The 22190-nt window shown below is 46.4% G+C and overlaps 1 long non-coding RNA gene across 2 annotated transcripts; it reads right to left on the bottom strand.

Annotated features, from left to right (window-relative positions):
* Positions 1-1209: 1209 nt before the first annotated feature.
* Positions 1210-21760, bottom strand: LOC105239494. Of its 2 annotated transcripts, XR_004619030.1 has the most exons (5): positions 20625-21760; positions 16727-16818; positions 13778-14393; positions 13083-13154; positions 1210-2327 (listed from the first exon to the last, which is right to left on the bottom strand). It is a non-coding gene; the product is annotated as an uncharacterized LOC105239494 (long non-coding RNA). The 2 variants fall into 2 exon arrangements; XR_002143590.2 differs by lacking the exon at positions 13778-14393.
* Between the last annotated feature and the right edge of the window lie 430 nt (positions 21761-22190).

The raw sequence follows: 22190 nt of genomic DNA, 5'->3' as shown, positions 1-22190 counted from the left end.
AGGCAGTCGCTTAACCCACTGAGCCACCTAGGCGCCCCACTTGCTTCTTTATTTATGCTAAGTAATTACAGGTTCTCTTGATTATCCCTGGTGTCTAAAATTACAAAAGCTAATTTTGAAAAATAAAGAAGTTTTTCCAAAGAACATTTTGAAAAGGGAGACAGGAATAAGTATAGCCAAATTTTGTTTTAAAGAATAATGACTACAAAACTTTCTGGAGTCCAACAAATTGGTGTGCATATGCCAAATGGGAGAGGCAGTGACCACTTCTAATCTGTAACCTAACAGAGTTCAGAATAGACATTCTGAGGGGCACCTGGCCAGCTCAGTTGGCAGAGCATGTGACTCTTGATCTCAGCATCATGAATTCAAGCCCCACATTGGGTGTAGAGATTACTTGAAAAAAAAAGTTCAGAATAGGTGTTCTGGGATAAAAGGTCAGTGAGCTGGGTTGATTAAAAAAAAAAGAAAGAGAGAGAGAGAGAGAAAGAAAGAAAGAAAGAAAGAAAGAAAGAAAGAAAGAAAGAAAGAAAGAAGAAAGAAAGAAAATGGGCTTAACATCTCAGCCAAAGCTCCAGCAGGTGGAGGAGGAACACTGCACTTGACAATGGTTGACTGTCATTTTTCGGGGGTGGAAACATCACATTCCCACCAGGATTTAATGAAGAATCCAGGTTCTATTATTAATTTCCTCCCCAAGTCTAATCTTGTTGGGATTACAATTCATGATTCTGACTATATAGCACTTGGAAGTTTAGAATTATTCTTTGATTATTTTAGCAGACCATCCCCTTTGCTTCTCATTTTCAGTTCCAGCTGTCCTTTCCCACCTTCTAGCCAGGTGAGTCTCTTAGGACCTTTTCCAAGAACCCAATAAAGAGATACTAATACCTTAGAAAGAACAGGAACAAAACTCCTATGAAGTCCCCTGTAGAGTCTGTCTCTTTATAATTTTGTAACAGTTTTGTTGAGATATAATTCGCATACCATACAATCCACCCATTTAAAGTGTACAATACAATGGCTCTGAGTATATTCACAGAATTGTGCAAACATCACAATTAATTTTATTTTATTTTATTTTTTTTTAAAGATTTTATTTATTTATTTGACAGAGATAGAGACAGCCAGCGAGAGAGGGAACACAAGCAGGGGGAACGGGAGAGGAAGAAGCAGGCTCACAGCGGAGGAGCCTGATGTGGGGCTCGATCCCATAACGCCGGGATCACGCCCTGAGCTGAAGGCAGACACTTAACCACTGTGCCACCCAGGCGCCCCCACAATTAATTTTAGAACATTTTCATCACCCCAAAAAGAAACCTTATGCCCAGTAACAGTTACCTCTCATTCTCCCGTACCCCCAGCCTGGCAACCACTAATTCACTCTCCATCTCTATAGATTTGCCTATTGTGGACATTTCATATACATGAATCATTATGTGGTCTTTTGTGAGGAGCTTCCTTCACTTAGCCTGACGTTTTCAAGGTTCATCCACGCTGTAGCATTGATCTGTACTTCACTCCTTTTTACGGTTGAATGATACTCCACCGTGTGGATATACATTAATTTATCTGTGCATCAGATGATGACCATTGGGTTCTTTCCACTGTTTGGCTATTGTGAATCATGCTGCAGTGAACACAGTGTACAAGTTTTCGTTGGATATATGTTTTCAATTCTCTTGGGTATATATCTAGAAATGGAATTGCTGGGTCCTATGCACCTTTATAGTTTTCAATTGAATAATGAGACGATGATTATTTATTCCTGCATAGAAAACTACCCCAAAGTTTCAGGGCTTCAAATAACAGTAATTATTTATTATCTCTCACAGCTGCTGTGGGTCCAGAATTTGGGAGTAACTTGAATAGGAGGATCTGGGTCCAGGTCTTTCACGAGGTTGCAGGCAGATGCTGGTCAGTGTGGAAGTCGTCTGAAGGCTTGGCCGGAGCTGGGGGAGCCATTTCTAGGATGGCTCGCTCCCAGCTGGCAAGGTAGTACTGGTGATTGGCTGGGGCCTCAGTCCCTCTCCACATGGGCTCCCCCACAGGAATGCCCGACTGTCCTCAAAGTAGCGATTTTCCTCTAAAACCAACTAACCAAGAGGCCAAGGTGGACGCTGCATTATCTTTGATGACTTAGCCTCAGAAGTCCGACACTGTCGCTTTTACGAAATTCTATTGTTCACACAGGCCAGCCCTGATTCCTGCTGGAGGGGATCGACAAGGGGGAAGAGGGGAAGACAGCCGGGGAGGCAGGTGGGAGACACCTTGGAGGCTGGCTACTGCAAACAGGGTGGACTTCACAGCTCTGTCCTCCGTTGTTCCTGCAGAGAGGATCCAAAGGGACAGATCCCAAGCAAGAGGTCAAAAAATACGGGTCATAATCTGGAGGATCATGACAGCACCGTGTTTCACTCCCTCCAGTGGGTGGATTTAACGACCTGCAGGTGGAGCCGCCTGAGTCTCCCGCTGGGGAGTTTGAGGAGAGGGAGAATCTAAGTACACTGTGTGATAGAAAGATCAAGAACTCCAAGCCTGCCTGCTGTCCTTGGACTATTGCCCCTGGTATTCACCTCTGGAAGGGCCAACGCTTTGTCTCCCTATCTGCATCAGCAAAATCTTCCTGGAATGTCATTTGGGTTATTTGATCCAGTAGTCAAATCCACGTTCTCGCCTGGCAACAGCAAGTACTTATTAAGCATCAACTGTGTACCAAGAGCAAATCCTAGGATCATTTGAGACTAGTGCAGATGGTTATGCCAAAAATGGCCAGGCATGACCAAAATAGATTGTTGTCAAACCCACCTGTCTTGAGGCTTCAAAGGCAAGAACTGAAAAGGACTTTTTTTTTTTTTTTAACTAGCATTTAGAGAAGTTCTGCCCAAAGAATGCTTTCAGACTGAGTTTCATTGAGAAAACTCCTTAGGACATGAAACACAAAGAAAGATCAAGGAACCATTCTAGAGAATTTTAGTCACTGGACAGCAAAACATAACGTTTATCCTGGATTAGATCCTAGATGGGGGGAAAAACAGCTGGAAAATACATTATTGGAAATTGGTGAAATTGGAATACAAACTGTAGGTTAGAAAATAGTATTGAATCAATACTACGTTATTGTTTCTGAATTTTATAATTATATTGTGATTATGCAACAAAACATATTTGTTCTTAGGAAATACACATTGAAGTATTAGGGGGTAAATGTGTCTACAACTTAGTTTCGAGTGGTTCAGAAAAAAATTCTGCATATATCTATGTGCGTACACACACACACACACAAACAGACAGCGAGCAAACACAGCAAAATGTGAAAATTGAATCTAGGTGAAGGGTGTAAAGGAATTCTTTATACGTATACTGTATTTGCAGCTTTTCTGTGAAACTGAAATCGAAATTATTTCAAAATAAACAGGTTTTTAAGAGGAAAGGAAACTCCCAAGAGTCTTCTGTAAAGGACAGGGTATACCGTGGTGTCATTGCTCCTTCACGGAATGGTATATCGAAGGAGTCAAGGTCAGGCAGGTGCTGATTACCCACATGACCAAGCCAATGCTGTGTGCCGGGTGCTGGAGGTGACAACTGTCTCAGCTGACAACAGCTCCTGGCAGTTACTAAAAAGTCCAGGGGCGCCTGGCTGGCTTGGTTTGTGGAACATTCAACTCTTGATCTCAGGGTTATGAGTTCAAGCCCCAAACTGGGTGGAGAGATCACTTAAAAATAAAATCTTAAGGAAAAAAAAAACAACAAACCACTCCAGCCAAAGTTCAGTTGGGCTCTGGGCTGGAAGGCAGAAACCGCTCCTGTTTCCTCCACATCAGGGGCAGCGTGGCCAGAAAACCATGGCACAAAAGCCCCCCAAGTTTCCAAGAACATCTCAGAGCCTCAGAATTAGCCAAATGTCTTTGCACTGGCCCAGAGTGAGAAACTCCTCCACACAGCACAGCTCAGGCTCCAATGTCAAGGTCCATGATGTGATCCCTAGCCCACTATGAGTAGGAGGCAGCTGGGAGCTCCACTGACTTGGAAGAAATGGAGCCAGTCAAGGCCCAGATGTGGATGCCCAGGTAAAAAACATTGGCCCTTTGGCCTTCAGAGTTCACTAATATGAACACGTGAACTCTACAAATTAGTTTCAATGCCAGCCAAGCCTGGGTATCACCATCTGGCTGCCAGAGCCAACTGACTGACCTCCAATTAGCAGTGAGAGCAAGTGGAAAGGCCACCAGCCCCAGGGGCTTCAAAGAGGAGGAGGTCAGGGAGATCCCTGACAAGAGAATCAATCACAGAGCCCTGATGAGAACGACAGGAGAAGAAGGTCTTTCTAGTTCCCATGAAAGTAGTTACTGGACTGTGATGGCTCCAGGCAAGCCCACAGCCCAGCCAACACCTGCTGGGGACAAAGACCTTTCTCTTCCAGCTCAGACTCTCTGATGTGTGTGTGGGAAAGAACAGCCTCCCACTGTCTGCCATTCATAGAAGATGTCCTTGGCTTTCCGATTACCTGAGACCAGCCAGGCAAATGAATCACAGACCCAGCACACAGCACATTCTCATGAATAGCACTTTCATAGCACTTACCAGGGGCCAGGCACTGTCCTAGGTGCTTCACAGATAACTCATGTGACATTCCCCACCCCTGCCAGGTAACCTTATGAGGGTAGTACTCCTATTATCCCCATTTGGCAGGTGGGGAAACTGAGGCAAGAAAGATAAAGAAACATGCCCAAAGTCACTGACCTAGTAAACAATGAAGCCGGAATTTGAACCCTGGCTGACACCTGTGCTTCTAACCACTTTCTATGCGAGGCCTCCTAGCATGCTTTATGTGCTCCTTCTGAAAACCCATAATTGAGGAAATAAACACTCACATTTCAAAAACCATATATAGACAGGACTAGATGGATAAGGGGGTCTGCAAGGCACGTGGATGGACAATAGGAAAATGGAACGGGTCTCACTGTTACCTAGTGTACTTATAATCTGTACCATATCGTCCATCCATTCATTCATCCTCTCACGTTTAGAATTGAGGGCCTACTCAGAATTGAGGGAGGAAACAAGAGGAGCACAACTTAGATAATGAACTGAAACTGAACACACAAACACTGAAAGAGTCTGAGAAGGAGGATCCGGGGCCGACTGAGTCATGCTGAGGTCTGGAGCAGGGTGGAGGGGCACAGCTCCCAGAAGCATTCGCTGGCCACACACCCCCCACCACAGGTTGGGGGTCCCCCTCCACCCGACACACACAATCTTACTGTAGCATTTTCCACACTGGGGTCCACTTTCCTAGTTGCTTCTCTGCCTGCTATTAATTTCTGTATCCCCAGTGCTGGGCACCGACTAGTCACTCAGTGTTTGTTGAATGACTCTCTGAGGAAAAGGCCCTGAGGGAAAAGAGCTCAGAGGCACTAAGGGGAAATAAGCAGCAGGCTCACCTCAGCAGGGCGGGCTAGAGCAGGGTTCCTCAAACTAGAGGAAACAGGAGAAGCACATAGGGATCTGTGAAAATGCAAATCCTGATTCAGTAGGCGTGGGGTGCGGCCTGGCTTTTTATTCCCAGCAAGCTAGCTGTTGATGCCTTTACTCCTGCCCCCTGGATCCTACTTGGAATGCCAAGGCCCCTGATGATCCCTGGCCCTTCTCAGCCCCAAAGGAGCCTCATTCCATGCTAGGGCCCCCTTCCTCTGCCCCTGTGCTCCCTCTGCTGCCCCTCACACAGCCTTAGCCACTGATCCCGATTGCCTTCCAGCCCAGATCTAGGTCTGAAGACCATCTGTCCAAATCCCAGCAGTTCCCACAGTGTGGCCCACGGGTCCCAGGATGGGCCCAGTGAGGGGGCTCCTACGGTCAAGGATATCTCCCAAATCTCCTCCCCTAGGCCATCACAAGATCACTGCTCACCTTGGCCTCCTTGAGGCCCCCTGCAGTCCTGTGATGACACAGATTTGTTCAGGAGCTGAGGGGATGGCTGAGATGGGGGAGAGACTTAATGCCCCATAACCCTCCTCAGCACCACCCCTGCCTATCAAACCCGTAAACAGCGTGTCCCATCCACCCAGATTACCACCCTTAGGAGCAGCACACGGACATACGGAAATTCTAGAACTACCACAGGGAAAAGGCAACGTTTGTCTTTTTGGGTGGGGGGAGGTACCCTTTCCTCGGCAGTGATGATCTTTTTTTTTTTTTGAATCTTCAGGACCCTGGTCTCTTACCCCTCCGTCTTCTTAAAGAGGCTGATGCCATCATATATGCTGAACCGTACTTGATCACTAAGACTAAAACACATCACTTCTGAGGGCTTATTGTTCTTGCTTTGCTCCTCTACCCTCAGCCCACATCCATTTTCTAACCCTCTCTGTTCCAGAGGCGCTGGCCCCTCAGGCCCCCTCACCCTCTGGCTTCCGGGGCAGGGGGTGGGGGAGAGCCCACCAGCGGGGGACACTGCGGAGAGAGCTGAGAGCAGGAGAGGAACACATTACTGGCCAGTGGCTGCATCTCCACAGCCTCGACCCCCCACAGGTCATTTTTACCAGGCTCCCTTTGGCTCTTTCAACCCTGGGGTGATACCAACTGCCTGCCACCACACATCCCGGGGCATCCTCTCAGCTCCCTGCTGGCTCCTTCCATCCTGTCCACTTCACTGTCAATAGTCCTGTCACTGTCTTCTTTAATTTTCAGTTAAACCATTTTGAGTCTGCCTTCTGTTTTCCTGCTAGGATTCTTTTTTTTTCTTTTTTTTTAAGATTTTATTTATTTATTTGACAGAGAGAGACAGCCAGCGAGAGAGGGAACACAAGCAGGGGGAGTGGGAGAGGAAGAAGCAGGCTCCTAGCGGAGAAGCCCCATGTGGGGCTTGATCCCAGAACGCCGGGATCACGCCCTGAGCGGAAGGCGGACGCTTAACGCTTAACGACTGCGCCACCCAGGCGCCCCCCTGCTAGGATTCTGACTGATACAGAAAGTTGTATTTTTACTGAGTACAGGGTCCCAATTTGGTTTAAGACAAAGCAATGAAGCTCTAACCATAGAATTGGGGGCTAGAGGGAGTCCAGAGAGAGAAGGTATTTTTGAGGGGGGAAGGGTGCCAGTGTTTCCCAGTGCTTTGAAATCCAACAACATCAAGTCCTGCCTGGGAGTTCGCTTCTCATTTTAGTCTCTTCAGCCATCAGGAACTGAGCAGCTGCTGTGTTCCCGACCTGGTGCTCAGGATTGTGGGAATCAAGGACGACAGAGACCAGGCCCCATGTCCCAGAACCTCACGCTCAGGGACACTCGAGCCGGGGCAGGATGAAAGGCCTGGAATGGAATTGAAAGTGACAGGCAGCCAAGCAGGGCAAAGCCGCGGAGATAAGGGCCTAATCAGAGTTCAGACAGAGAACAGAGGCAGAACGGCAGGCGGAGGCTTTGTTCCAATGCTGGGGAGCTGGGAGGACCCCGCAGGGTGGGGGAGAAGGTCACATGGGACCTTGGAGCAGTGCAAAGCAGCCCATCAGCAGCCTCAGCCCAGAAGCCAGAGCAGGCCCCTTTCTGCAGCCTCCTTGGAAGCCCAAGCGATTTTGTTTTCTCCTCCTCCAGGTTCTCACTGCACATCGACCTGACTCCAGCAGCTCCCACTGATCGGGCGCTTGCCCTACGCACGGGCTCCTTCAATCCTCCCCACCACCCCTGTGCGTGGGCGTTCTTCAGCCCTTTTTATAGCTAAGGAAATTGAGGCTCAGTCCAAGTGCCTGGCCCACAAATTTATAAATAGACACTGAAGGAACCAGAATTTGAATCCAGACTGCCTGGCTCTGAAATCCATGCTCTCAAGTGCTGATTTATCCGCTGTGATTTCTAACTCTCGTAGTTTCGGCAGCAACTACAACGGGCCAAGGGTGGTGCTGAGCACTTTGGATGGAGTCTTCACAGCACCCCCCTGAGGTAGGTCCTAGTATTACCCCCTACTTTCCAGAAGAAGACACTGCCCCACCAAGAGGGTGACATCACTCTCTCCAGGGCCCACAGCCAGGTCATGGTGCCGCCAGGGTGTGAACCCAGGGGACCAACTCCAAGTTCATGCCCCCAGCCACCACACTCCTTCAGGGCAGAGCCTAAATTATTATTATTATTTTTTAACAGACCTTATTTTGTAGAATGGTTTTAGATGTACAGAAAAATTATGAAGATAATTCAGAGAATTTCCTAAATACTGTGGCTAGGACTTTTCAATACCACGTTGAATAAAAGTGGTGAGAGTGACCATCCTTGTCTTGTTCCTGATCCTAGAGGGAAAGCTTTCAGCTTTCACTGTTGAGTATGATGCTAGCTGTAGGCTTGCCACAGATAGCCTTTATTTTTTTTAAGTTTATATTTTTTAAAAGATTGTTTATTTATTTGAGAGAGAGAGAGAGAGAGGAACTGAGGACAAACAGGGGGAGGGACACAGGGAAAGGGGGAAGTAGAAAACTCCCCACTGAGCAGGGAGCCTGATGTGGGGCTCAATCCCAGGACCCTGGGATCATGACCTGCACCAAAGGCAGACACTTAACCAACTGAGCCACTCAGGCGCCCCTTAAGTTTTTATTTTAATCACTTGGCTCATCAGGACAAGTACACTCCTTAATCCCCATCTCTATTTCCCCCATCCTTCCACCCACCTCCCCTCTGGTAACCATCAGTTTGTTCTCTACAGTTACAGTTAAGAGTCTGTTTCTTGGTTTGTCTCTTTTCTCTCTTTTCTTGTTTGTTTTGTTTCTTAAATTCCACATATGAGTGAAATCATATGGTAGTTGTCCCTCTCTGACTTATTTCCCTTGGTAATATATTACCTAGCTCTATCCATGTCGTTGCAAATGGCAAGCTTTCACTCTTTTCAATGGCTGAATAAACACATGGCCTCCATTATGTTAAGGTACGGTCCCTCTATACCCATTATGTTGAGAGTTTTTATCATAAATAGTGTTGAATTTTATCAAATGCTTTTTCTGCATTTATTTAGGGGATCCTATAACTTTTATAGTTTGTGTTGTTAGTGTGGCGTATCATACCGATGGATTTGCGTATGGAATATGCATGTGTAGAATTAATCCCACTTGACCCACAATGTATGATCCTTTCCATGTATTGTTCAATTTGGTTTGCTAATATTTTGTTGAGGATTTTTCTTTTCTTGTGGCATCCTTGTCTGGTTTTGGTATTAGGGTAATGTTGGCCTCATAAAATGAGTTTGGAAGTGCTCCCTCCTCTTCTGTTTTTTGAAGGAATTTGAGAAGAACTGGTATTAATTCTTTAATTAATTCTTTAAATGTTTGGGAGTATTCACCAGTGAAGCCATCTAGTCCTGGACTTTTGTTTGTTGGAGGTTTTGGATTACTGATCCAATCTCTTGACTAATAATCGGTCTTTCAGATTTTCTACTTCTTCACGAAATAAAGACAAATAATGTATGATCTCACTCATATGTGGAATCTAAAAAATGAAAGAAACAAGGGCGCCTGCCAGGCTCAGTCGGTAGAGTACGCAACTCTCGATCTCGGGGTTGTGAGTTTGAGCCCCATGTTGAGTGTAGAGATTACTTTAAAAATAAGTAAAAATTAAGAACAAACAAGCAAACAAAAACCACAATCATCGATACAAAAAACAGTGTGGTGGTTGCCAGAGGTGGGGGTGGCCAAATGGGTGGTCAAAAAGTACCAAAAAAAAAAGTTTCCACACACCCGAGGGCCAGTTTCCCTTATTGTTAACCTCTTACACTAGTGGGGTATGTTTGTTACAATTAATGCACCAGTGCTGATATGTCATTATTCATTCAAGTCCATAGTTGATAACTCCTCAGCTTACCTACTTTTTGTGTCCCAGGATCCCATCCAGGACACTATATTACATTGAGCCATCATGTCTCCTTGGGCTCCTCTTGGCTGTGACAGTTTCTCAGACTTTCCCTGTTTTTGATGACCCTGACAGCTTTTTAAATTGTGGTTAAAAAAAACACACATAAAATTTACCATCTTAACCATCCTTAAGCGTAGTCAGTAGTACTAAGTACATTCACACTGTTATGCAACAATCTCCAGAATGTCTTCATCTTGCAAAACTGAAACTCTATATTTATCAACAACAACTTTTTTTCCCCAATCCCCAGCCCCTGGTAACCACTATTCTACTTTGTGTTTCTATGAGTCTACTTATTTTTTTTAAGTTTTTTTTTTTTAATGTAATCTCTACACCCTCCACGGGGCTTGAATTTACAACCCCAAGATCAAGCGTCACACACTCTACTGACTAATCCAGCCAGGAGCCCTCTGACTGCTTGAGATACTTCATTTAGATCTGGAATCAGACAGTATCTACTTTTTTGTGACTGGCTTATTTCACTCGTCATAATGTCCTCAAGTTCCATCCATGTTGAAGCACGTGTCAGCCTTTCCAAGGCTGAATAATATCCCACTGCATGTATGTATATGTGTATGTATAATACGTATCCTACATACATCCATCAACAGTCGTATTGCTTCCACCTTTTGTCTGTTGTGAACATAAGTAACTGAGAAACTGCCATATTGTTTTCCATAGCAGCTGTACCGTTTTACCTTCCCACTGGCATCACACCAGGGTGCAAATGTCTCCACATCCATGCCAACACTTGTCATTTTCTAGGGTTTTTTGACCATAGCCATCCTAATGGATGTGAGGTGGTATCTTACTATAGTTTTGACTTTCATTTCCCCGATGATGAATGCTGTTGAGCATCTTTTCATGTGTTATTGGCCATTTACACATCTCCTTTGGAGAAACGCCTACGTAAGTCCTTTGTCCATATTTTTATTGGGAGCAATCAATGCATATGTCACAATTTATTCATCCACTCTCCTGGAGATGGGCCTTTGGGTTGTTACCGGTCTTGGCTATTGCATAAAGCTGCTGTGAACATTTTTGTAGAAGTCTTTTTTTGTGGGTAGATGTTCTCATTTCTCTTGGATAAATACTTTGTGTATTTTGTACACTTCTGTATCTACCAGTGCTTTGGACCTAGCTGGTACTCAACAAAAGTAAGCTGAGGGAAAGTGCACAGAGTCATAGAACTAAGAGCTCTGAGGGAGCAATAATCATTTCACATAGCAAAGCGCATTTCATATAATAACGTTTCAAGTTGAGCATGAATGCCAATAGCACAGGCCGAAGAAAAAGAAAGGACATCTGAGGTAGAGACTCAGCGATTCTGTTAAGAATTTTGAAAAAGGATAGGCTTTGAAGAAGAGCTGAAACGGGACAACCAGGAAACTTCCTTCTGCAAGGGACAGAGCCTTCTCTCCCCCACGCTGGCTGAACAGGGAGTCCAGGAGAGTGTCTTGCTGGTCACAACAGACGGCACAACGTGGGGGAGGCAGGCCCAGCCAGAGCAAACATTATGAAGCCTAGAGTTTGTTGAAGAGACTTTCTTGTGATGTTTTCTATCTTGTTGCAGAGCATTAATACTCTTTGTTTTTTCCTCTCTAAATCCACCCCTGAACTGCCTCACTGAGAGATTCTGCCCAGGCCAGGATAACCCGGAACAGGACACAATCCAGCAACCTTTTCTCCTTGGCTCTAGAAGATGTTTGTGTGTAGTCGGGAAACCTGAGTTTCTGCTTTAACTCACTGTGTGTTCCCTTGTCTCCAGAGTTCCTTCCAGCTCTGAAATATTATGACCTAGCACCTATATGTCTTTCGTCAGTAAATATTTATTTATTTATTTATTAGTAATATCTACACACAACATAGGGCTCGAACTCATGACCCTGAGATCAAAAGTCACGTGCTCTTCAGACTGAGCCAGCCAGAGGCCCCTCTTCAGGAAATACCTTTTTCTTATGACAGAGGCATATGTGCTCATCATAGAAATTTAGAAAATATAATAAGGGAGCAGAAGAAGACATAAAATCACTCATAATTTCACCACCTGGTGCTCTCATTAACATTCACTCATTCATATAAAAATAGGTGTTGAGTGCCTGACACGGACTGCGCAGTTTGAAATACACCTTTCTAGGCTATTTATATTTATATTTTAATGAGCTCATCTTGCTTCGTAACCTGTCTTTCCCTCAACAGACAGTTGTGAGCATATTCCCATGTCGGTAAATATTTTCCTACAGCGTTCCAGTTTTTCATTAATAAACACTCTCAGAGCTAGATTTTGAACAAAGGCGTAACCATTTTTTTTTTAACACAAGTCCTAGAGGTAGAATTACTAGATCGATTAGTAATCCCGCTTATGTGTTTGGGCTTCCCAGCCTTTCTTTAGGTCCTTCTGCTCACACATACCCATCGTACAGGGTGTAGAACTGTGCTGTCCATCCCAGCGGGCACACTTAAATTAATTAAAATAAAATAAACAATCCAGGTCCTCAATGGCATGCGCCACATTTCAAGCACTCAATAGACATATGTAATGAATGGTTACTCTGACAGTTCAGAAAACATTTCCATCATCACACAAAAGGCTACTGGACATCACTGGTCCAGAATAATGTTCAACTGATGTTAATTACCATTATTTTTGGGTAGAGAGATTTGGGGGAATTTTCCTTCTTATTGTATTTCTTGGCCCCTTTATAACAAGCATTTACCAATGACTCTTTTACATTTATTCTGCTTAAAAGCTTCTTCCCTTTGGAGGGCTGTACCTCATTTCCACCAGCCTCCTGTGGATGTTTGATTATGGGAAATCTCCAGAGCCCTTATGTCGGGTCATTGGTTTGAATGCAAATTCCCTTCCTGGAGATGGAGCTCAAAAAAGTTGTATTAAGAATCTTTATACAGGGGCACCTGAGTGGCTGAGTTGGTTAAGCGTCTAATTCTTGATTTCAACTCAGGTCATGAGCTCAGGATCCTGAGATTAAGCCCCATGTCAGGCTCCACGTTCAGTGTGGAGACTGCTAATATTCTCTCTCTCTCTTCCTCTCCCTCTGTGCCCCTCCCTGCCCCTGCTCACATTTATTCTCTTTTTCCAAAATAAAAAAAAAGAAAGAAAAAAAAGAATATATACATTTACTTATATATGCATAAAGAAATTCTGGAAGTATACATAAGAAATGAGAAACATTACTTACCTCTAACATGAGGAGTGGGTGTCTCTGCAGATGAGGAAAAGAATGGGAAAATTTCCTATGTGAATGTATTACCTATTTAAAAATAGATTAAAAATAAATTTAAAATACATCTTTTTTTTTTAAGATTTTTTATTTTATTTATTCGACAGAGACAGAGACAGCCAGCGAGAGAGGGAACACAAGCAGGGGGAGTGGGAGAGGAAGAAGCAGGCTCATAGCAGAAGAGCCTGATGTGGGGCTCGATCCCATAACGCCGGGATCACGCCCTGAGCCAAAGGCAGGCGCTTAACCGCTGTGCCACCCAGGCGCCCCTAAAATACATCTTTTTAATAGTACGCCATCGTAAAAAAAAAAATTGTAAGCAGTGAAATTCCTTTCCCTGAAGGTTACTGGCAGGTTAGTGAGAATCCTTCCAGACTTGGGTCTGTTATAGACAATCACATATGATAACTTTATTGTATAAATGGCTGATGTGCACTCATTCCTTAGACATCACCAGAGTCCTACCTGCTTTCCTGTTAATAAAAGGTAGAAAATGGGCTTCTGAAGCTGCAGGACTTCCCACTGCCCCCTCACCTCTCCACATGGCCCTTGCTGACACTCGACGTCTCTTTCGAAAGCCCTTGTGTCAGACCCATTTCCGGTGGTTGGCAGAGCCAGCCATGGAGGTTTCCAGGTGGGTTTGCCTCACTGACCTTATAGATTTGGCCCCTTTGCTTCTCATCCTCTCCCTTCCTCAGGTGTCTCTCTGTCCACACCTTTCCAAGGCACTGTGGGTGAAGGGAGTGAGGAGTGTTTCTGCAGTACCGAGTGGAGCCTTGGTGTAGGAAAGAGGCAGGGACATGGGGCATGAGTCACGTCCAGGTCCCCTGTCCTCCAGGAGACTGGTAACAGCCCGTTAGCCTACTCTTCTTGTCCAACCTCAGTTCCAAATCCACTCCCAACCCCTACCTTACTGGACACATTTCTGAACCTTTCTTACATCTTTGCATTTCTGTGATGGGTTTGCCACATTGCCCTTAGAAATGCCCCACTCCTTCGCTGGGTGCATCATGGTCCATATCTTTACTAGGCTGGGGAGTGAGTGAGTAAGGGGCATTTCCAGAGGACTGAATGGGACTGGAGTCAGTGTAGGAAGGACGTGGGGACATATGGTGTGAGTCATCCACAAGTCTCTCTGATGCTCTTGGAACTCACCGCCCAGTACCAGGACCAAATAGAGAAATCTCATTGTGGTGAGTGGTGTGCCTCCTCCCTGAAAGGCCCAGTAACTGGTGTAGCTTCAAAGGCTGTTCTCCCGGCCACACCAGACTGAAACCAGCAAATCCGTAGAAACAGAAAGTAGATTAGCGGTTGCCAGGGACTAGGGTTAAGGGGATGGGAAGGGACTCTTAATGGGTACGGGGCTTCTTTTTGGAGTGATGAAAGTGTTCTGGAATTGGACTGTGGTGGCAGTTGCTCTGTGAATATACTAAAAGTCACTTTAGAAGGGTGAATTTTATGAAATGTGAATTGTATCTCAATAAAAAATTAATTTATCCCTGGTGGTCTAGGTGGTTAGGATTTGGCGCTGTCAATAGAAAACTGATTTAGGGGGTTGCAAATCTACTGAAATCTAATTGACATGCAATGAAATGCAACCATTTTAATATAGGGTTCAATGATTTTTGGCAAAGACACCGTGCCAGCACCACTCTCATCAAACTAGAACCTGTCCATCACCCCAAAAAGTTCCATTTTGCCCCTTCAGGATTTTTTTTCAACAAAATTGGTTAGAATACAGACTATCAGAATTCATCACACACGGTAAGGGTATTATTTCATAAAACATACATTTCCACTACATTTAAAGATACATACGCACACGATAAGGTTATGGTGTGGGCCACCATCAAAAAAATGTAAAATTTCCCGCAGAAATATGAAGTACCATGCAATGCGCTGGGAGTGGTTGTAAAAAGTGCTCAGTACTGCTCTGACGGTCACTACGTGCTGGGAATTCTGTCAAGCACGTAGCGTGCATCATCTCATTTAATCCTTCCAGCCACCAGCTACCCGTGTCTCATCACCTCATTCCACAGATGAGGGAACCAATGTTTCACTACCTGTGCTGGCTGCTAGTTCTATCTGATTCCAAAACATACTGTTCTTAATGCCCTGGCTTCCTCCTGATGGGTTTATAACTCCCGCTGAAATGTCAAAGCCTGGAGGACACAGACAGCATCTGTCGGTCAACCTCAGTTAATTCACTCGAGCACAGCGTAAGTAATGAGATAAAAAGATGACATAGTCCTACCTCAGTGGAGCTCGCAGCCCAGTGGGTAGCACCCACCAGACAGCTAAAAGCACCAAAGAGAAGGTCACAGCGTCATGTTGCTCTTTGTCACCCTGGTTGTGACCCCAGGTGTGATGGGCTGGCTCTTCCTACATGCAGGCCCTGGGAACGTCACCCTGGCCTTTCTCTGGCACAGTCCTGGGCAGCCAGGCCATGTGGAACCTGCCAGGCCCAGTCTGTTCTAGGTTGCTCTGAAAGGCCCGAGACAGGAGTCTTAGGTGACACACACAGTCCTGAGGCTGCTGGAGGCCCAAGCCCAAGCCCAGGGCCTTGCTGGAAACCTTGGAGCCCTCCAGAACCTTCTAGAGTTCTACTACGCAGCTGGCCGTAGAGCAGGAGGGGCAGGATTTACAGCACAGAATCCCTTTGTCATTAGGGTCTTTGTCCCTGAGTGTGCCTCCATGACACAAGGGTAACCACCATCAGTCTCTCCTTGCAAAAGGGTCAAGATGGAGAGCGTCGGATTTACCTTCCAGTTAGCCCTAATGGATTTCACCCAAATTGATTAACTGCTAATGAGCCTGTTTGTCTCAAGACCCAAACTTCTTTCTTTCTTAGATTCTCTGGAATCATTAAATCTTCTGACCATCAGGGACTGTCTTAAAACATTATTCTTAAACGTCACTGCACTCCACATACCCCCATGGTCTGGAAAAGTCAGCAGACCCCCAACAGAGACCAGTTTTCACCTAAGAAGTAGCTAAAACCCCAGGAGTCTCAGGCTCATTCAGGCTCCTTAGCACGCTCACCTGGTCTCCATGGCCAGGGCTGATGTGGAAAGAACTGGAATCAGAACTGGGTTTGGATCCCATCTCTGCCCCTTGTTAGCTATGTGACCTTGGGCAATTAACCTAACCTCTCTGAACTTGGGTTTCCTCGTCTCAAAAAAAAAAAAAAAAAAAAAAAAAAAAAAAGAAGCTAACATCCAAAGCCTTGCAGGGTCATTGTGGGATTACATGAGATCGAGGTATGCAGTTGGCATTTAATACATATCAGCTCTCCTTTCGTCCTCTTGCCTGCCAAGGAGATTAACATTCTGCAGAGACAAGAACAGCCAAGCAACTTTCTCTTAAGGAGGATTTGTATCTTTGTTATTGTTTTTCCTGGAAGGGGATGAACAGGAAACCCTGGACTGGCAAGAACACCATAACCTTGGCCCTTCTCAAATATATTAAGGGGAAGTTTCCATGGGGTCTTAAACGCCATGCATTATAACACACTATGCTCCACGTGTGTTCACCTGGAAAACAGTCCTCCTTGCTCTGACTGCAGCGCCCCCAAGAGGTCCAAGCCACCATCCCCCACTCACCTGGACCCCCAATCGCCTTCGGCCTCGCGTGGCCTCCACTTCCGCTCTTGCTCTCTAAAAATATGCTTCTCTCCAGGAGGCCAGTTCTAAAACTGCAAAGGAGATCACACAAGACGCCAGCTCTAGACCCTCCGTGGTCTTTCCCCGCAAAGCCCACCGCGATGTGCCCACCGCCTACCTCTCCCCTTTCTTCTCCTCCCCACACAGCCTGCCCTCCCCCCCCCCACACAGCCTGCGCCATCCACAAGCGCTTTTCTTCCCCCCCCCCCCCCCGCGCCCCGCACGCCAGTTTGTTCCAGCCTCAAGGCCCTGCAGCAGCTGTTCCTCCACCTGGAGTCTCCTCCTCCCAATGGATGCTTCCTTTTCAATATTCAGGCTTCAGCTCCAGCGCCACCTGCTCAGGGAGATCTTCCCTGATCATGGAGGCGCCACTGTCACATCTATCACTTCGTGGTACTTATTTTCATCCTTGCACTTGTCACTACCTAGAATTCTCTGGTACCTTGTCTGTCTTATTCACCCCGTGTCTCCCCCCCCCCCCCCCCCCCCNCCCCCCGTTTCTCCCCCCCCCCGCCCCCGCTGCCTAGAACGCCGCCCCGCACACGGCAGGTGCGTAATACGTGTTTGTTACATAAATGAACCCTTTTGTCTCACTATTGAAGAGTAAATCAATGATCTTCAGGATGGACCCTCTTCATAGGAGAGCTCCTAATATGTAAGTGTCTAGACAGTCCTTTTATTTTTGGCAATTTTGGCAAAGTGACTTGCTTCTGGAATTTAACAACACCAGACAACGCCTGTCTCCCTAGTCTCATCCAAAGCTGTGCCACCTCGTCCGGAATCTGTGGAGACTCTTGCAGTCTGGCCCCTCCGTAATAACTAGGCACGGATGAGACAAAAGTTTTACAAATCCCCCTGGAATACTCTGCTGCCTGAAAAACTGGAGCGCCACTGGACCGGGGCTTCAAGCCAGAACCCGCCTGAAGCTAGAGAAGGCCCCTGCTCCTCGGCGGAACACATGGGATTAATTCAGGCAGAAGCCAGGCAAGAACTACTGGCCCTGAGAACGCTGAAGAAAGGGGATTTTAAGATCCAGACTGAAAAGAAGGCAGGCGTGGAGGGGAGGTGGGGGGAGTAGGAAGGACTCACCTTTCACCCGAAGGATCTTAACCTGTTAGGATTGATTCTAAATGTTAAATGGACAGGGGTGTGCGTGCATGCATGCGTCGTGCGCGTGTGTGCGCGTGTTTTAGGGAGAGGGTCTATGATTTTTATCAGAGATGCAGTAGGATCGGTGCCCCAAAAGTTTAAGAGGCACAGATCCAGAAGGCATGCAATTAGGTTAAAGAATCATCTCCATCCTAAACATGACCTGAACTGGAACAGTCACGAGAAAGGAAAAGTGCTTTGTGCTCCAAAGAAAACACCAGCCATTTCCAACAGGAATTGGCTGTCACATTCTCTGCACTTGGAAAAAAAATCAACAGAGCATCCGCCCAGCCTGCTCAAGGCCCATCCCTTAAGCCCAGGTCTCTGGGGAAGGCAGTGAGCCTTTGTTTTCCAGTCTGTGGGCAACTGGCTGGGCAAGGAGCCAGAGGGGAGAGACCTCGATGGAAGAAAATACAGAAATGCGCCACGCTGTGCGCGCTGGTAGCACCCGAAGGTGGACTCTGACTGATGCCCCAAGACCCACCGAGTGAGGCAGAAGGTGCTAGTTACCGACTCCGTTCTCTCCTGATGTCTTGATTTGGCTCCAGTAGGGATGCTGGGCCTGCTTTGCCCTCTGGGTACTCCGAGGCACAACCATATTAGTCACAGGCCTGGGTGCTTTTCTAAGTCGATTTTGGACCCTTCACCGTTGGCAGACCTACCTGCGGCCACTCCAGCTATCAGACTAAATAAAGCTCCTGCCTGTTCAAGGCGATGTGTCACATCTTGTGTTCAGAAAGGACACTCCCTTCCCCTGGCCCTTCTTGCCTTTGTGAAGGGAGAACCTGGGAGGTGGCAGAAGTCCCAGTAAGCGCTGGGAGGAGAACTGTGAGCAGGCAGCAGGCCCCGAGCCAGTGTGCTGTGCCAGGCCTCGGTGTAACCTCCAGGGAGGGCGTAGTCCGCACACATACCGGCTTCCGAGAGGCAGGCCCTGGGTGTCAGCCCGCAACCCTAGCCTCTCCATGAGTCCTGTGGACTCACACTCAGACTGGCGTTGTTATGCTTTGATGTTTGTGTGTGTTCTATCTTTAATATACCCCGGAGGGGATTCTTGCTGTCCATCCCTAAATCTGACTTTCTTCCAAGCTTCCCCATCTCAATACATAGCCCCTTCATCACCCAGCAGCTCATCCTTCAGGTCCCAGCTAAACAGCACCTCCTCTTTCTCCTTGGAAAGACCTTCCCAGGCACCGAATCTAGTGTCGTCATACCCCCCACCCCACACACCCACCCACACACCAAGATGCTTTCTTTCATGTCAGCCTGTTTGCGTATCACATTCTTTTATTTTTCTGTATGTTTCTCCACTCAAAATGCCAGTCCATGAGGACCGAGAGTCTCTATTTGCTTCTCCAGAGTCACTCTCCAGCCTTCTCCCCTGTCCTCTAGGCCCGAGGAGGCTGACGATGGGGTCTGCGTTGCCGAAACTCCCACAACCCGCCAGCACCAGACGGGAGAGGGGACCGTGGGTAGGTGGCCCCTCCCTGCCACGGCTCCTACGCAGCAGCCTTCTCCTACAGCTCTTGCTGGGTTCCAACAACGACTTTCTCCCCTTGCCCTCCCAGGCCCCTGGTGAGGGGCGATGGCTGATGTCTGTTGCCAACCCTGAAATGCCTCCCTTCACCAGGGATCTCTTCACCCTGCTCTCACTTCTGCAGTCCCTTCATGAAGCTCTCCTCAGTGACCAATCTCTAACTCAGTGGTTTTTCACAAGCTTGTGAGACCAACATCACTAATTCCAACATTTTCTCATCACTTCAAAAAGAAACCCTGTACCCATCAGGGTTACTCCTCATTTCTCCCCTCCCCCTACCCTGGCAACTGCCCCCTACTTTCTGTCTCTACAAATTTGCCTATTCTGGACACTTCCCATAAGCGGAATCATGTAGTATGTGGCTTTCTGTGGCTGCTTCTTTCACTTAGCATCATGTTGTCACATGTAGCAATATTTCATTCCTCTTTATGCTGAATAATCTATCCCGCTGTCTGGAGAGACCACATCTTGTGCACCTATTCATCAGTTGATCGGCCTTTAAGGCAGTTTCCAGCTTTTGGCTATTATGAATAATGCTGCTATAAACATTCATGTACGAGTTTTTGTGTGAATGTATGTTTTCAGTTCTGTTGGGTAGATACCTAGGAGTGGAATTTCTGGGTCACATGGTAGCCCTATGTTTAAGCTTTTGAGGGAAGATACTTTGTTTTAAATCTCTCAGCATCCCCCAGCACTGCACAGTACTCTCTTCAGCCTGTGGCCCCAGGTTTTGGCATCTGCCCAGAGAAGAACACCAGCTGACAAGGATGTGGAGCAAAGGGGGTCTCAAACACCATAGGTCCACTGCAGGTACGCACCCAGGAGACATCCTTGCACACCTGCACCAGGATATTCAAACAAAGATGCTCAAAGTAACATCATTGGTCGAACATTGGAAATAACCTAATGCTCATTACCAGTAGCCTGGATAAATACATTGTGGAAGAAAGAAAGAAAATAAACGGATTACAGCTAGGGAAACAGCACAGAGGAACCTCACACAGTGTAGGGGGGAAAAAAGTTACAAAGAATATGGACAGTTTCATTTATATAAAGTTCCAAAACAAGTAAAACTAAATCATGCAGTTTAGGGATGCATATGTAGGTGGAAAAACGATTAAAAACAGTTTCAACGGCAAACAGGATATTGGTTACCTCTGGCAGGGAGGCGCAGCGGGGAGAGTCTCAGGAAGGTCTTCTGAGCAGCAGCCCGTTGTGTGGTTCCCGTCCTGGGTGAGATACATCAAGGTTCCCTTGGAGTTATTTTTAACTGTACATAGGGACTGACGTACCCATGCACTATTCTGAAAGTTTTATTTCATGATTTGAAGGATAGACAAAACAGAACCTCAGTCTAGATGTGGGGAGACCCAGATCCCAGATCTGCTTTACCGTGCAAGAACTGTGTGACACGAGACAAATTTTTTCATCTCTATGCCTCAACTTTTTCTGATATGGGATGATAATAACTGCCACTTATTCAGGAGTTACTCTTCCTGTGCACCATGCTAAGTGCTGCTATATATGTTATCAGTGGTTATTTTTTGTTCTTTGGGCACAAGAAACACGTAACTGAAGACAGGGTAAGCAGAAAGTCTCACAAAGGTGCAGAAATGACCTACAGAAGCTAAGGGCAGGGTGCGGCCAGGGGGCTGCCTTTTTTCCATAATTGTTGCATTCTCCTCTCTTGTTATAAACTGCATCCCACCCACCTGTGAGGAAATGACCAACCACAACTTAGGGTTTTGATATTCTCCATTCAAGACACCAGCCAGACCCGACTCTCAGTACAAATTACAAGCTCCCTGGAGAGAGAATTCTTACTGCTATAGCTTGGATCCAGTGTCCACCCCTGACCCAGTCAACTGTGGCAAAGGGGCTGAGTCACACTATGCAAAATGCCTGCTAGGGACAAACATTATGAAACCAAACGGAACTCTGGGTTGTTGGCAGTCAGCCCATGGAAATCTAATGCTGTAGTGATGAGGGCAGTTCCTCAAAGAGGGAAGAGATAGTGGAAGAACAGACGATCCAGTGTCAACTGTTACTTGATCTACTCTTTATAAAACCCAATGAGATGATGTCGATATCCCCATTTTAAAGACAAAGAGACTGAGAATCAGATAGGACCCAGGGTTTCTCAACAGCGGCACCACTCACATTTTGGACTGAACACTTCTTTGTGGTGGGAGGCTGTCCTGTGCATTCTAGGTTGTTTAGCAGTATTCCTGGCCTCCACCCACTAGATGCTAATGGCACTCCTCCAGTGGTGACAATCTAAAATATCTCCATGTGGGGCACCCAGGGGGCTCAGTCAGTTAAGCATCTGCCTTCGGCTCAGGTCATGATCTCAGGGTCCTGGGATCGAGCCCTGAGTCGAGCTCCCTGCTCAGTGGGGAGTCTGCTGCTGCTTCTTCCTCTGTGCTCTAATGTGTGTGTGTGTATATATATATATATATATATATATATATAAAATATAATCTCCACATTGTCAAATGTCCCTAGAGTGGAGAACCACCAACACAGGCTACGTAGATTGCCCAACAGCCCTCCACTAGTAAGACAGAGACAGGAATCAAACCCAGGTCTTGGTGACTCGAGAGCCTTCTCTTAGTCACTGTCTCTCCTAGGATCAGATCTGACTTACTTCTCTCACAAGGTGGTAATGAGGATATAATGATGAGAGAGCACCCTGAAATTAGGTGGAACATATTGTCATCA

This window comes from Ailuropoda melanoleuca, chromosome 12 (assembly GCF_002007445.2).
Source record: "Ailuropoda melanoleuca isolate Jingjing chromosome 12, ASM200744v2, whole genome shotgun sequence".
In the NCBI taxonomy this organism is placed as follows: Eukaryota; Metazoa; Chordata; class Mammalia; order Carnivora; family Ursidae; genus Ailuropoda; species Ailuropoda melanoleuca.
This window is presented reverse-complemented; position numbering and strand designations above follow the sequence as displayed.